The 16,468-nt window shown below is 39.8% G+C and overlaps 1 pseudogene across 1 annotated transcript; it reads left to right on the plus strand.

Moving 5' to 3' along the window:
- The first annotated feature begins 6,665 nt into the window (after positions 1-6,665).
- On the plus strand, positions 6,666-15,891 carry LOC310644116 (nucleoplasmin-like; annotated as a pseudogene). Its single transcript has 7 exons — positions 6,666-6,673; positions 7,226-7,371; positions 7,852-7,934; positions 9,034-9,153; positions 9,606-9,699; positions 13,691-13,803; positions 15,865-15,891. The product of its transcript is annotated as a nucleoplasmin-like (transcript).
- The last annotated feature ends 577 nt before the right edge of the window (positions 15,892-16,468 follow it).

A 16,468-nucleotide genomic window follows, 5' to 3' on the forward strand; every position in this document is an offset into this window, starting at 1 on the left:
ACAGAAATGGCATCCTCAAACTATCTCAAAGGTGCTTTTTCCAAAAGGCAATTGGACTTCCTTGTTTGTTTTTCCTTTGAAAATGTTTCGCTTCTCATCCAAGTAGCTTCTTTGCTTCTGTTGGATGAGAAGTAAAATGTTTCCAAAGGAAAGCGGGGGGGGGGGGGGGGAAGCAGGAAAGTCCACTCACCTTTTAGGAAAAGCACCATGACCTGGATGATTGAAAATCTCCATAGACATCCTCAAGAATAGCTACAGGATTTCAGAGGGTTGAAAATGGTTGAGGATACTCTTGAAAACAGTTGCATCTCCGTGAGAAGGCAAATATAAACAGAGATGAGGCACCGTTTGTCCAACACTGGTCCTAATCAGCATGGTCGATATCTTTTAACACTTTTTAAATTAGTTTATAATATAAAATTCAAAAACAAACAAACCCCGAAGAAAATAGTGAGAAAGTAAGGGGAGGAGAAGGAAAGGAAAGGTGTAGGGCAGGGGTAGGCAACCTTGGCTCTTTTATGACTCGTGGACTTCAACTCCCAGAATTCCTTTTTTTTATTGAAAAGTTTTACAATACATTTTTTAAAAAAGACAAAACCCCTCCCAACCCCCTCCCCTCTCCCCAACCCTCCCCAACACCTCCCTCCCTTCCCCCTCCCCCCTCCCCGACTTCCCAGAGCTCAATACAGGGTATAAAAATACAAGCAATCATAGTCTACCTTATGCAAACAACAATAAAATATTAAATCTATCGCACTTTAACTCTTATAAAATAACTACAAGCAATATAAATATCACATCAATACTTATTCAAATGCTAGATGAAACTTTTTAGTCCCATATTTATTCTGGATATAATCAATCCATCTTCTCCACTCCACAATATATCTGACTCAGCATAGCCTGACTCAGGAATTCTGGGAGTTGAAGTCCACAAGTCATAAAAGAGCCAAGGTTGCCTACCCCTGGAGTAGGGAAAAGGGGAGAAGAAAGAAAAGGCCTTGACTTCCAACTCCTTTTGGTGCAGTAGAGTAAGATAATAGCATCAAAGCTCAGCTTTTTACTTTTACGAAGTTAATATAAAGCAGCCGGTTTTATAACAACAAGCCTATCTAATCAGTAAAACCCAAAATCAAAGCTTCACTTTTTTTCCACCTCAAGCATAAAGTCCAGAAGTGGTTGTCAAGTTGAAACAAAAGCAATTGTGTTTTTTTTCCCTTTAATCAAAGCAGTCCATTTAGCCATCTCTGTTAACTCCATCGACTTCTGCAGCCATTCATCCATTCTAGTGTGGTCAATAAGCAAGGCCTGATGGGAAACTTAATTTAAGCAAGTACATTAGTCCAGCCACAACAGGCAGCATTATTCCAAGATTCCAGGCAGGTTTCCTTTCTCTTGCTATCTGCAGACGCTAGAGACTGAACTTGGCATTTTCTGCACAGTGAAACGTGAGTTCCACCTGAGGCCTCAGCCCTCCTTCTTCCCCTGCTTTGATGGTAAAATAAAGAAAAGGGGGATCTTTTCCAAGATTGCCTTTGATAGGGCTTAAAAGGAATCCGGAAACATATCTCTAAGAGTTCTTTTTGTCCTGAAATCAGACACATGGACAAAAGAATATCCCAAATTCTTGGTTCTTCATGAGAAGAAAATAGAAAAGGAATTTTGTTGCCATTTTTTTTTCTAGCAGAGCTCCTTTGTCTTCAATACCCATATGTCTGGCAGAAGTTCAACCTGCATAGTGCATCTTAAAGTGTTTTTTTTAAGGCCTCTCATCATTAGGAGTTGGATTTAGACCCCTGCAAATATCTGCATGTTCATGTTCATGGATTAGCTTGCCTGTTGCTAAATGGACAACACATTGCTGCCCAACCAACAATCCTGCTTCACTGAAAGAAGTTTGATGAGGGGTCCTTGGTGTGCTCTGAGCTTGGTTGCTTCCTTGCAAGACAGCAATCTCAGAAAGCACCAAGGACCTCTCATCTGAACCTTGAGCTACAAGTATTCTCCTTTGAAGAGTAGTTTGCACACCCCTGTCCCTAAATGCAGAAGGTGCCAGATACAGTCTTCACCAAGTCCACTTAATGATTGGGTAATAATTTTGAAGAAAATCTCAGACCCTGTTGGAATCAACAGTATTTTATTGTTCGGATCTGTTATTTTTTTTAAGGATAATAGGAAGCCATCTTGCTGCAAAGTAAAGCACCACCCTCAAATATAACTTGCATTTCTAACTCCAGGCCCCTCAGTTAAATGAGTTACAACGAATCCTACTGAAGTATGACTGTGAATGCTCACCTGAATCCATGAACATTCAAATTGAGCCATAAAAGAATCATTTGTTTTGACCATTGGTCCAGGGACCATGAAGACGTCAGTAATTTTCCAGACCAGCTCTGTTTCCTGTATGGATTATCTACCTCAAAAGCCAGAACTTTGAAGCCAGCTAAAGTAGAGCTTCACATCCTTTCCCCCATTTCCTTCCTTCTCCATTTCTAAATGTTCATATATATGTATATATCTGGGGAACAATTACCCAGGATATTCTGTGTATATCTTAGGCAGCCTCCATTGTTTCCCCTCCCCCCCCCCAATTTAATAAGTGGATGATCATGATGATCCAATGTGTGAAAATCCATTGTTTCATTGTGTTCAAGCTGGTTTATTGGCAATATTTTGCCTGTTCAAGACATTGATCCCAACCAAGTTTCAGTGATGTCAAACTCTGAAAATAGAATTTCAGAAGTCGGTTCAGACTCTTGATTGACGATAAGCTATTATTTGGATGGTATGAAGTTTCCTTGGTTGTTTAAACCCAGCAAACTGTGGTTAATGAGGTCTTAGCAGATATGCAACCTAGATGTTGACTTGGTTTACTCATTGCACAAAACCTGTACAACATTGAAGTAATTATGGCTGAGTTCACACAACATGCTTGAGCACAGACCTTTGGTTCTCGAGCATAATTATTGGTCTCGGATAAAACACTAAGCCAAAATCAAATAACCATGTTACGAATTAAACCTTTTTTTTTTTTACAAAAATGCAACTGCAGCCTTGCAAATAGACCTGGTTTAGTTATCCATCATGATTCTATTTAGCTCTAGCCAACATGGAGAGGAATGTAGTCCAAAATGTCCAGAAGGCATTTAATTAGAGAAAGCTATTGTAAAATAAAGCCAAAATAGCTCAGATAGCAATATGTTTATGAAAGTTGTAGCGATAAGCAGTACAAATGAAGAACTACCAGCTATAGTCCAGCTCCTCCACTTTTAATTATATGGAATTGGGGTGAGCACAAATTGAGGGCTGTGGCAGTCTCCAGTAGTGGACAGAACAAGTCTTTCCCCCCCCCCCCACCTGTTTTGTCTTTGTTTTTAAAGGATGCACTGAAGGCTGGGTGGACTGAAGAAGCTTCTTGGAGGAGAAGCGAAACATCAAGGAAGAACCAAGGAAAGTCCAGTTGCCTTTTGAAAGAACACATGTGAAGCAGCCATGACTTGTCTGACTGAGAATCACTATAGCCGAATGTATAGGGCTGCATCTTCAGACATCTGCAACCTTAATAACAAAACAAAAATCTTGCAGAACTTTAAAAACAAATGTATTAGGGCAAAGGCTTCTTGTAGCATCATGGACAAGATAGACAATGTAAACAACATAGACTATCCATGACACGCAGCCCTTCAAATGATTATATACTTTCCTTAAGTGTTGATGAAATCTGACAAGCTAGATTTACTGCCGACATTCAAGGCTTCAGTTGGTTGCCCACATCTGACAAAAAAACAATTTATTGAATTTGTTGTCAGCGTTAAATCCTGGAATTGAAGCAGGTTTTTCTATTTCAGCCTCATTTATAAGACCAGAACTCTAGTTTCTTTTAGTTTTCTCCCAAGTATAAAAAAACCCAAAAGATTCGCTTCCTTTGGTTGACTTTAATTGGGAAAGCTGCTCTAGCTTGAAGACTCAATTACAAGTTGTCTCTTGCTGCCCTCTGCTGGACCGAGTTGTCATTCATGTTACTGGAAGAAAAAGATGCAATAGCTGCTTTTTGTGTGCTCCCTCTGCAAACCCAAGAACGTGAAGACTGGTTGAACATTTGCTTTTTACTAACCCCTGACCTTGGCAGCTGTGTCGAACTATAATTCCCAGCACCCGGAGCCAGAATGAACTATAGTGAGTTGTTGGGAATTGTAGTTCATTAATAACCAGTCAGAAGTGGGTTCCCCCCTCCTCTTTTCCATTCAATTGTGTTCATTCCTGGAGACTTATCTGAACAATTCCATGTAGTTTTTCTTGCAAAGTTTTTCAGAAGTAGTTTGCCATTTTCCAACTGGGCACAGAGAAACTTGCATGAAATGGCAAGCAAATGAGGCTCATCCTGACAATCATAGAGCCAGACTCTGGCAAACAGAGATTAACTTGTAAGCCAAGCACATTTTAAGCAGACACTTTCATTCATGCTACTGATTCTAAGTAAACAAGAGGAAGTAAAGTTACACAACTCTGTGGAGGGGGAATTTAAAGCTACAGGCCTCTAGCACCTGGGGTGTGGCCCCACATCTTAGAACAGATAAAAGGTGGAGCACAAAAGCTGTTTGCATGAACTTTCCAAGTTTTTAGTGCTCCATTAATTCTGTAAGTAGCTTGCTATGGCGGATACATTGTGAAGTGTGTGGTTTTCTAAAATGCTGGGTGTATGTTTGTTGTAGCTTGGTTTGTTTTATGTGTCAATCCCATCCAAAGATGTTATTCTGTGAGATAATACTAGGAATATATTCAATGGACAATTTGGTGAAGAGCTATGATTGTATTTGTGTTTGGATTTGTTTAGCAATTCAGAGCCTGTGTATGTTAAGAGTGACAGCATGCATACAATTAACATCCTAAACTCATAGTTGCTTAGGTTTAAAAGCATCTTATTTTTCTGCACTGTGTGCCCTAGACCTTAAGTAACTTTCTGTAAGATTTTGCTTGGCCTCAGCTGTGTTCATATGACATACTGAACCCATACTGAACCTTTCCAATTTCTGCATAGTTCATAGTTCAGTGTGTGGTGTGAATCTAGAAAAAGGAGCTGAATACACTAAACGTTTAGTTGTAGGTTGTCATGCAAAATACAGACTGCACTTTTGCTGCAGTCTCCTTTAAAGAGGATTCGTTTTAATCCTCCTCTGAAAACAATTTAGAAAATAACCATGCTGTGAAAAATAAGGTGAAAACTTTACCTCTGTAACTATGATATCCCTTCTATTTCAAAACATGGTAATATTCTACTAATAACCAAAATATTGGCCATTAGTAGAATATTAAGTATATGTCTAGTCCAGGGGTCTTCAAACTTGGCCCTTTTATCATTTGTGGACTTCAACTCCCAGAATTCCTCAGCCAGGCATGCTGGCTGAGGAATTCTGGGAGTTGAAGTCCACAAGTCATAAAAGGACCAAGTTTGAAGACCCTTGGTCTAGTCACTTTAAGACACTCCTGTTCTTGTCATTGCTACTCACTGACTATAGTCTTGCAATACATTTAATTGGTTTATTTGATTACCTCATTACTGAATTAACACAGCACCAGGATCATATAATATGCTTTGGTAGATGAAATCAGGCTGCATCTGGACATGTTAAGCTGGATTAGTGCTAATTTGGTTTAAGTGTGTGATTGTATCTTGACATGTCCTAAGTACTCAGTTATTTGATTCACAGTTCAAGGTGTTTTGAGAATCCACAAAGTGGGTGAATTCAGTACCATGCTTAATGGCATAGTGTGATTAGGTAACAAACTGATTCTTAAATATATGAACTGGATTGGTTTTGTATAACTTTCTGTCTCCCAGAAAGCCAAGTTTAAAACTAGAGCTATTCAGCATTTTGGCTGAATGCAGCTACTAATCAACTATGTGAACAGTAGTGATCCTTACTATACCCTTTTAAGGTATATACTATTTTTAAGATAGCAAATACAAGCATTCAGTTTGTACTCCTTTGGTGTTGATGTCCACTTATGAATTAAAACAAGCAAGCAAACATCTAGGTTAAAAGTGATAGGCACAGACTGGATTCATACTGATACAATGTGGTTTGCTGATTCTGGCTTAGAAATCCTTTGAATCCATTCATGGTCACAGAGAACAGTTTCTGCTTTTATCCACTGTGATGAATGCACCAAAGAATGGCTTATGGATGAGCCAGGTTATATAAACCGTGGCTCTTTGCCTCCAGATGACTTTCCTACAGCCAAGCTTTCCAATTTCACGCAGGAAATGAAGCAAGTGCATACTAGGGTCTTTAATTGTCAGCTCTCAGCCAGTGCTACAGATTCGCAATTACCGTTTGCCAGTTGCTGGTCAAGCAATCACTGGGTAGCTATTAGGCAATAACTGGGAGGGTCACCACTCAATTTCACACCACAAAACCAAACCAAAAGTAAATTGCAAAAACTCTTGCCTGCTTTCCCTTGGTGGCATATCTCCTGCCAAGTCAATTCTGTATGATAACCCCTTCACATGCCATCCATCCCCAGTGGGAGGCTGGTGAACTGGGCATTCTCTCCAGCAGCTGCAGAAACTGTCCTAGGAAAGTCTATTTTTGAGCAACACAAGCTGTTTCCCAATGGAAAATTCCTATTAGCCTAAACCTCAGGCCATATAGCAGAAGGCAGAAATGTCATGGTAAGTGTCCAACAGTGGCATTAATGGAACACCAGAAGGCTCAGTGCCCTGTCTAAGTGGACTTGAATCTACATCTGATAATGTTTTGAGTGCCGCGTGTGAAGCTGATGTTATAATATGGCTATTATTCTGCAAGAAGAATAAGCAGACCTGAAAATGGAACGCCCAATACGTTGAAAATACATGCTACAGATATGCAAAGCAATGTTGCTCTGATGAGAGGCCCTCTGTATTCTGGGTGCCTTGGGTGAGGGTCAGTCTGCCTCAATCAGCCTGTTACTTTGGTGAATAGGCCTTTTGAGCAAGCCACGGACCTATTTTGCTCAAACATCAAAGCATTTTGAAGAGGCACTTCAGTCAAGGTCTTTCAAGCTCTGCACACGTGGTTATGTGCCCAAAATGGGGAATGAATAGCGGAAAGGTGGATAACATTAATCGACCTGTTTCTCTCCAGATATGTGGGGGTTACAGTTCTTAAATTCTCCTGGATTTCTGAAAGTTGGACTCTCAACCTATCTGGGGGGGCAATTGATTGGGGAAAACTCATCATAGTCTGATATTTTCAAATCTCCTCCTCCTCCTCCTCCTTGAACATTGTTGGCCCTTCTTATTCTAGATTCACCTAAACAAGATGACCTCATTTTCCTCAAATTCAGATTCATCTTTTAATGAAGGAAATCACGTGTCTGTGTTTTGGGGTAAGATGTATTTGGGGGGGGGCTATTAAAATGAACATCCTTTTATTATTAAATGTTGGGGCTTTTTTTTAAACAAATTGAAATTATTGGTAACCAAGCTATTAGATTAGACTGGCAAATCCCTTCCTGGCTAATATCCATTTGGAGCATCTCCGATCATCGTAGATTACACTGTAGAAATGCAGCAAACAAATGCTGGTGGGTGCAATTTCTCACCTCTTCCCCCCCCCCCCAAGAGATAAAGTAGGTTGAATAATTTCATAATATCTCATATCTCCCTTTGGCAATTTACCGAATTGTAAGAACTCTGGAAGACTGCAAAATATTGGAGAGAGATTGTACAATTGTACAATGGCTTCAGTAATTGGGTGGCAAAACTCCATCTCTTAAAAAGACAAATTGACAAATGTTATCCTTTTCTATTTTTCTTTCTTTCTTTTTTTTCTATTTTCCATATGCTTTACTGGTATCTCTGTATAGGCTGTGAATTGAATGACACCACCCGGAGATGTGTTGTGAAAGAAGATGATGACTTATTAGAACACTTGGTATATTTGAGGACAGTAAGTTTCAATAGAAAAAAATCTCTGTAGGACAAGGCTGAAGTTGATGCTCTCTGAGTTTGGGTGTTTGCTTGCAGCCATTTCATTACCTGACTAGGTAATGTCATCAGTGTTAATACCGCAGCTCTGGGATCAGATAACCCCCCCCCCCAGTGGCCTCAAGAGCTCTCAAGAAGAGTGCTAAGACCAGATGACAGCAAAGAAATAGGATCCTTCCAACTCTGCCCCCCCCCCCAATCCTGTCAGAACTAATCTCTCCACAGCCCCCACCATCCTGCCAGAACCGATGGAGCTTGTTGGATGTCTATGAAGATTTTCAGTCATCCAGTTCATTGTTGCCCCAATGGTGCTTTCTGGAAAGAACTGAAGAAGCTTCTTTGATGAGAAGCAAAAGGTCTTCAAGGAAAAGTAAATAAAGTCCAGTTGCCTTTTGAAAAAGCACCTTTGAGAGAGAGCTATGACTTGGATGACTGAGAATCTACCCAGACTGTTTATATACGGACAATAAAACAGGTGCAAGAAAATAACCAAGCTTGGAGAACATCAAGATTTCCAATCGTAACTTTCCAATATTGTTGCAACCTCTAGACATAATTCCTCACATTTTTCTGGAAAGCATTCTTTTTCATAAACTAATTTTGGGGAATATGTGCCCTTCTAGATTTTCATAGATACCAGTTCCTACTCTCTCCAGCCAACATAGCCAATTGCCAAAAATGATGGGAGCTACAATCCAACAATGTTTGCGGGTGGCCCCACTATGCCTTAAAAAACAATACCTCTGTTTTTCAAAATGTTCCCTGTTCTACACACACTGGAGAAGGGTATAGATGCAGATGTTCAGGAAGGTTTGTGAAGGCTTTAGAATAGATCAGGGGTCTTAAAACTTGGCCCTTTTATGACTTGTGGACTTCAACTCCCAGAATTCCTCAGCCAGCATGCCTGGCTGAGGAATTCTGGGAGTTGAAGTCCACAAGTCATAAAAGGGCCAAGTTTTAAGACCCTGCTTTAGATTCAGCCCTGTATGAAGGTCAGTAAAGGATTCTACATAAATACTTAGAAAAGGCCACTGGTTGTTTTTTGTTTCCTACTGCTCAAGGTGGCCCTGGGTGAAGATGCTGATGATGAGACCCATGTGGTGGCTGTCGAATCAAGAAATATGGCCAGTGTTCCTGAGCCAGTACCGATTGTATCATTGAAACATTCTGTCTTACCAATGGTAAGGAATAGAGGCAGGCGAGGGGGGTGGGTTGTCTTATGCTATTTCTAATTTATATTAAATAGGGGGTGCTATTTTAATTTATATCTCTGTATGCTTTACAAAGGTTCAAAAGTCTTCCTAGCTAACAAATTGGACATGCCTGAGAGAGGTAATTTTCTAGGTATTCATATCTTAAAGTGCATTAGGAAACTATCGACTAGGCAACATCTGATATGAAATTATTTGGACATGTCGTAGCTAATAATGTAGAGGAGTTGAGTAGAGCAGGGCAGAGCAGAACACTTTATTGACCAAGCGTAATTGGACACCAAAGGAATTTGTCTCCAGTGCAGAAATTCTCAGTGTACATGAAAACATACAATATATTCATCCTGCACATATTGTAAGAGAATGAGAAGAGCAGCATTCTGAAACACAGCATCTGTTTTTCCCCCCCCGATATATAACAGGTCTGTCTTGATGGCTTTGAATTGCTTCCTCCCGTTTCTTTTATCCTAAAATCAGGAACGGGTCCAGTATATCTCAACGGGCAGCACCTGATCTGTAAGTAGAAGCCATGGCTCTTAAAGTGCATGCGTAAGAAGCGCCGGGGAAGTAGTGACTAGATAATTAGATCAGGAGATGTGACCTGGAGTTGTATATAGAAATTCATTTGCCAAACCATCATGAGATGATGATGATGATGATGATGATGATGATAATAATAATAATAATAATAATAATAATAATAATAATAATAATAATAATAATAATAATAATAAAGTTGGAAGGGACCTTGGAGGTCTTCTAGTCCAACCCCCTGCTCAGGCAGGAAACCCTGTACTATTTCAGAGAAATGGCTGTCCAGTCTCTTCTTAAAAACTTCCAGTGTTGGAGCATTCACCACTTCTGGAGGCAGGCTGTTCCACTGGTTAGTTGTTCTAACTGTCAGGAAGTTTCTCCTTAGTTCTAGGTTGCTTCTCTCCTTGACTAGTTTCCATCCATTGCTTCTTGTCCTGCCTTCAGGCGCTTTGGAGAATAGCTTGACCACCTCTTCTTTGTAGCAGCCCCTGAGATATTGGAAGACTGCTATCATGTCACCCCCTTGTCTTTCTCTTCATTAAACTGGACATACCCAGTTTCAGCAACCGTTCCTTGCATCTTTGAGCCTCCAGTCCCCTAATCATCTTTGTTCTTCTCTGTACTCTTTCTAGAGTCTCAACATCTTTTTTACATATAGATGAATGAATCTATATACCTAGATAACAACCAGGAATTAATGGGGTTTTTTATTTCATATAAAAATATACAAGGTATGGGGAAAATATGTTTGTATCCTCAGACAGTATATGTAGCAGCAGTTAAAACACCATGCAGTTCTTGCTGTCAGTGAATTGTTGCTAAATGTGATATTGGCAGTAGCTCCACATTGCCTCCAGATACCAATAAAGGAACGGATTGGGAAATCGAAGTGTGATTGACATCATTAATATATGAATCTATGATGGGTTTTTAAAATCATACATATCAAACTTCCCCAACCTGAGCAATGCTTCTCAAGTGGAACAATCCCATCATCACAAGAAAGTTATTATTGACGTTTTGGTCTAGACAAAAAATTGGGAAGGCTGGTAAGTATTCTATGAAGGGTTATAAAATGTAATTGTGTCGTGAAATATTATATTTTGTTGTTTTTTTTTTACAAAGAAAGCAGAGGTTTTCTTGGGGGTGGGTGAGGGAAGAGAAGATTATCAATTGAAGTGACAGAGAGGAGAAGAGGTGTCTAATCTTTTCCAAAGTTTGGGCTTTTTCATTTAAAAAAAAATCTCTTTGTAAGCTGCTTCTTCACCCTAACTGACAAATAAATACAGGCATGCTGAATTTAACAAGTATGAAAGGATGATTAAACATTCCCTATGTGGTCTAATTTCTTCAGCTAACTTTGATTTTTTTTTAAAGAGAGAAAAATGGAAAATATAAAAATCATTATTTAACTTACTTTCTTGCAGGCATCTGTTGTTGTTTTTCTCTCTCCCTTCTTCACAGAAGTGGGATATTTTATTCTTTATCCTGTTTACGAACCACTTTTAAACTTTCCTAATGAAAGCTGTGCATAGCTAAACCAATAATCAAAAAGGTATTGAAACTTAATGTCTTTTATTGCTAAGGAAAAGGACCTACATCAGACATGTCAAACACAAGCCCGGGAGCCAGATCCGGCCCGCGAAGTGGTTTCATGCGGCCCGCAAAACCATCCTGGAAACAGTGAGGGAACGGCCCCCACTGCCTTGGCCCTGGCCCAGAGACCCTCCTTCTGCCAGAGACCCTCAGATCTGTCCCACTCCTGCCCAGGCCCCCATAGGCACCCTTGATGCGAACGATGTAGATCTGGCCACGCCCACACAGTAGGCCATACACACTCTAGCCACGCCCACCCAGTAGGCCACACCCACCCTGGCCACACCCACCCAGCCCCTTGAGGGCAACCGCAATGCTGATGCGCCCCTCAGTGAAATTGAGTTTGACACCCCTGACCTACATGCTCAGATTTTTAGTTATTAAATGTTAACAGCTGTACAAACTGTAATATTTAAAAGGATGAAAAAATGTAACATTTTACAAGCAATACCCACATATCATACCATCCAGAAATCAATCTTTTTTTCTCTTCCTCAACCGGTTTCAATTTATATGTTAATTTTTTTCCCCAACTTTACTTAGATCCCCAATTTAGGTACTTTCATGATTTTGTTCTTATTGACTAATAATAAAAACATTAATAGCACCTTTTCACATTGGTATAAAAGAACAGGTTAGGTATATTTATAAAGTCTTATCTGTAAAACAAAACAAAGTACTCTTGCATTTTTTTTAAATCTGAATTTTTTTAGTTTATTCAAAGAAGGTTAAAATATAAAACACCAAAATATTTTTTAAAGAAAAAAAAGACATAAAGAAGACATTTAAAAAGTGTCTTAAAAAGGAAAAAAACTAACACTCTTGCATTTTTATATATGGATTTACTGTAATATTTGGTCAACTGGAAATGTTGCTAGGTAAAGACAGACTATGTATTAAAAATGTAATAATAAGGATTAAAACAATATTGAAGCTATTATTGAGAGATCCTGCTGTGCAGAATAAAACCAAGAGTGGATTAGAAAGGCATCCTAAAAAACCCTTAAGATATGAGTCCAAAATAAATAGTTTGAAATTCAAGTTCATGAAGCTTGATACTCTTACACAGATTTATTCTTGGGCTTCAGTGTCTAACGTCTGAGGCTACTCCTATGAAGCAGAACCCAATGAAACATCCAATCAGAGTAATTTGGCCAATGACTACAAGCTTTGACCTGTGTCTAGAAGTTGTAGGTGCTCCAACACTGGAGGTTTCTAAGAAGAGATTGGAGAACCATTTATTAGGGGCCTGGAGGCTAAACCATATGCAGAATGGTTGCAGAAATTGGGTATGTCTAGTCTAGTGAAGAAGGGACGCGGTGGCTCACTGGGTTAGGACGCTGAGCTTGTCGATCAGAAGGTCGGCAGTTTGGTGGATCAAATCCCGAGTGCCGCGTAACAGAGTGAGTGCCTGTTACTCGTCCCAGCTTCTGCCAACCTAGCAGTTCGAAAGCACGTAAAAATGCAAGTAGAAAAATAGGGACCACTACGGCGGGAAGGTAACAGCGTTCCGTGCGCCTTTGGCGTCTAGTCATGCCGGCCACATGACCACGGAGATGTCCTCAGACAAGCGCTGGCTCTTCGGCTTTGAAACGGAGATGAGCACCGGCCCCTAGAGTCAGAAACGACTAGCACGCATGTGCGGGGGAACCTTTACCTTTACCTTTTAGTCTAGTGAAAAGAAGGAATAGGGCTGACATGACAGCAGTGTTCTAATATCTGAGGGGCTGCCACAAAGAAGAGGAGGGTCAACCTATTTTCCAAAGCACCAGGAGGCAAGACGAGAAGCAACGGAAACTAATCAAGGAGAGAAGCAACCTGGAATTAAGGAGAAACTTTCTGACAGTGAGAACACTTAACCAGTGGAATGGCTTGCCTTCAGAAGTTGTGAGTGCTCCATCACTTTTAAGAAGAGACTGGACAGCCACTTGTCTGGAATGGTATAGGGTCTCCTGCTTGAGCAGGGGGTTAGACTAGAAGACCTCCAAGGCCCCTTCCAACTCTGTTATTCTGTTATTCTCTGCTTCCCTCCCAGCATTTTTTTTATATATATATAAAAATCAGCTTTTGCTCCCTTTGTGACATCACATGCTGCTCTGGCTTCCATTCTGCTGTTCCTCCCCATGGATTCACTTTAACTGTCACAGAACTCTTGTTGGTGCTGAGGACAGTGGCTGAGCTAACGGGAGTCAAAGGAGGATTTACCAGCGCTGCCTCCTTCAGCGCACCGCTAGGCAAGCTGCTTCCAGACGTCTCTTGCTGGTGGTCCAGAGCTTTTTTTGGGGGGGTGCTGAGGGAAAGGAGGGGATGCTCTTCAAAGGGGCCCAGTGGTGGTGGATCTTATGTTTAGTACTGCCTTGCAATTCTTTCCTGCAAGTGGAAGATGACTCCGACTACGAGCCGACGGATGAAGATATTCCAGACGATGCTGATATTGATAACAACGGCTTTGATGATGAAGAAGAACTACCAAGTCCGGAGATGCCAGCTGTGAGTTTGGTTGATTTTATGGATGGTGCGGTGTTTTCCCCCCCCCCCCATCATTGCGGGTGGATAGATTGATAACGTTTTTTACTTTTCCAGACTTTTCTGCCCTCTTTTTTTAAAAAAAAGTAAATCTAAAATATTACCAGCCTGTATTGTTCTGACAGTGAGTCCAGAGTGATGTACAGATAGCCCTTGACTTTACAACAGCTCATTTAGTGACTGTTCAAAGTTACAATGGCATGAAAAAAGGGTCCTACGACCGTTTTTCACTCTTATGACCTTTCCCCATGGTCACATGATCAAAATCCAGATGCTTGACAACTGCTTCCTGTTGATGACCATTGCTGTGTCCCAAGATCATGTGATCCCCTTTTGCAACCTTCTGACAAGGCAACGGGGAAATCAGATTCACTTAACAACTGAGTTGCTAACTTATCAACTGCAGTGTTTCTCTTAACAACTGAGGCAAGAAAGGTTGTAAATTGGGGCAAAACTAAACAAATATCTCACTTAACAACAGAAACTTTAGGCTCAATTGTGGTCTTAACTGGAGGATTACCTGTTTTTAAGATAGGTGGAGATATATATATATATATATATATATATATATATATATATATATATATATATATATATATATATATATATATATATATATTTCAAATGTTAACTATTTAGATTACCTTGCTAGGCCCCAAACATGGGGCAAATCTTTATTTCCTGTTTTCAGCCTATCTTGAAGGCTATCGAACAGGCAGTAGTCACACCGGACAATTCATATATTTGTGTAAATTACTAACAAAGAATTAAAGGGAAAGGGTATAGCTGACTGAGGACGACTAAGGAGTCAGAAATGCATCTCAGTTTCCCTTTAATTCTTTGTTAGTAATTTACACACACACACACACACACACACATATATATATACATACATACATATATATACATACATTTATATATATACATTTTTAAATAAATAAATCCTATTCCTTTTAATATCTTAATGTCTGCCTCCTGCTGCATCTCTCTAATTGGCCTTAGGGTGCTATTTAGTTCAACATAGTAAACCATAACAGATATCATTGCAAACAGCAAGACAGGGCATCTTACATACTGATTGCTGATCAGGAGACAGAAAAAGTGCATGTAATTCCCCATCTTCTAGTTGAAAGGAAAAGACAGAAGTTAGCGTAGCACAGAATATACAATATGGTGGCCATAGCTTGGCTCGCTATTTCTTCTGGCTTTAGGTTTTTGGTTAAAAATATGTTTTGGGTTAAAAACAATGGCGAAGCTAGCTTGCTGAGAAATAATGAATCAGTATTCAGCATCCCCTTTATTTCCAAAAAAGGCCTTTAGATGTTGTGTAGGTTCCATAGGCTTTCTTAATAAATAAAGCTGGGGGTGGTTTTCAAGACCATTGCCAAAAAATGTTCATTTGCTTAGGGGGAAAAAAAAACCTAAGAAGAGTAGTAAATTTGGTTGCATTGGTTTAGCGCAGAGGTCTTCAAACTCGGCCCTTTTATGACTCATGGACTTCAACTCCCAGAATTTCTCAGCCAGGCATGCTGGCTGAGGAATTCTGGGAGTTGAAGTCCATGAGTCATAAAAGGGCCGAGTTTGAAGACCCCTGGTTTAGCGGAATGCAATTGAATATAAACACGGATCAGCCATGTTCGCTATAGAAATTATTCTATGACCAAGGAAACAAATTTTCAAGATTAGTTCCAGATTTTCCTCTGGTAGAGCATGCTTTTTTCTTTGCTGCCTTCTTTGAGATGGAAAATGGATGCTCTTCTGTGTACCAACCATGAAGTTCCATTTGGATATGAGTAACATCCTAACTGAGAATCCAGTTTGATGTAGTATTAAGGCATCAGGCTAGAATCTGGGAGACTGAGAGTTCTAGTCCTGCTTTATTTATTTTCATACTGCCTATATTATTTTTATCAATAATTCAAGGCACCAAACATGCCTAATTCTCCATCCTCCTCCTATTTTTCTCCACAACAAGAACCGTGTAATGTGGGTTGTGTGAGTGACCTTTGGGTTTCTTCTCCATAGGGAGAGACATCGAATCAAATTTCCTAACTGCATCAAGTATCATCTGAAGGAGACCTGCCAAAGCATCAAGTTTGGATTTGTTCCTGCCAATGGATTATTCTAAAGAAGCCTGATTAAAAATGCATTGCAGTAAAAGCTATTGTTTGGTTGTGGGTCTACCACAGTCTCCTTTTTAGGTGGGTGGTTGGGAAAGGGAGAGGCTAAAGTTGTCGCCAATGACTTTTTTTTTTGATAGTGTGACTCAAGCATATGTTATTTATCAGATTCAAGCAAGCATGCTGTGGAACTGGGTAGGACTTTTCATTGTCCATATTCATGGACAATGGTGGTCATCATCAAAGTTGTGGTGGGGTAGAGGTCTAGGACCTCACTTGCCAAAATGTGTTGGACAGTCCTAATTGCAGCAGGACATGCTCAAGCTACAGATGATCAACCTACGTTGAGTGAATTGAAGGAAAATGTTTGTAACTGAAATAAAAGGTGCCTTTTTAATATATATATATATATATATATATATATATATATATATATATATATATATATATATATATATATATATATATATATCAGTCCATGATTATAACCTTGTCAATTGCCAATGCTC

The sequence above is a fragment of the Vipera ursinii genome (assembly GCF_947247035.1).
Source record: "Vipera ursinii genome assembly, chromosome: 8".
NCBI lineage: Eukaryota > Metazoa > Chordata > Lepidosauria > Squamata > Viperidae > Vipera > Vipera ursinii.